This window comes from Apium graveolens, chromosome 1 (genome assembly GCF_009905375.1).
Source record: "Apium graveolens cultivar Ventura chromosome 1, ASM990537v1, whole genome shotgun sequence".
In the NCBI taxonomy this organism is placed as follows: Eukaryota; Viridiplantae; Streptophyta; class Magnoliopsida; order Apiales; family Apiaceae; genus Apium; species Apium graveolens.
The window spans coordinates 52,246,939-52,247,649 of record NC_133647.1 but is presented as its reverse complement, the minus strand read 5'-3'; the positions used below and the strand labels follow the sequence as shown (position 1 = coordinate 52,247,649).

General features: G+C 41.5%; 1 non-coding gene across 1 annotated transcript; it reads right to left on the bottom strand.

Moving 5' to 3' along the window:
* Positions 1-270: 270 nt before the first annotated feature.
* On the bottom strand, positions 271-377 carry LOC141680781 (small nucleolar RNA R71). The gene has a single exon (XR_012558415.1). It is a non-coding gene; the product is annotated as a small nucleolar RNA R71 (small nucleolar RNA).
* Positions 378-711: the final 334 nt, after the last annotated feature.

Sequence of the window (711 nt, the reverse complement as noted above, 5' to 3'; positions counted from 1 at the left end):
AGCACGATTCAGATGATACAAAACTCAGTTCAGTTTGGGGGTTCTCCTACTGAAGACCCCAACATGCACATCAGGAATTTCATCGAGATCTGCGACATTTTCAAGTTCAAAGATGTGACTGAAGATGCTATCAAGATGTGACTATTCCCATTCTTTTTTAGGGATAAAGCGAAGTGCTAGTTATATTTTCTACCACCAGGGTCTATCACCAGATAAGAGGATCTTGCTCAAAAGTTTCTCACTAAATTCTTTCCTATTGCGAAGACTGTTGCAATCAGGAATGCTCTTACTCAGTTTGCTCAGCAAACTGGAGAATCTCTGTGTGAGGCTTGGGATCGATACAAAGAGATGCTAAGGAAGTGCCCACACCATGGCATGCCTGATTGGATGATTATAAATTGTTTCTACAATGGTTTAGGCGCACAATCTAGACCTATGCTCGATGCAGCATCGGGTGGAGCCTTATGGGCGAAAAGCTATAATGAAGGTTATGAGTTGATTGAGCTAATGGCAGCTAATGAATACCGGAATCCTACGCAAATAATATTGCAAGGCAAAGTAGCAGGAATCTTGGAAGTGGATACAACTACTTCTATAGCTGCTCAACTTCAAGCTTTGACGATGAAAGTGGATTCTTTGGCTAATTATGGAGTTAATCAAATCACGAGTGTTTGTGAGATTTGTGCGTGGGAACATGAAACTGAGCAGTGT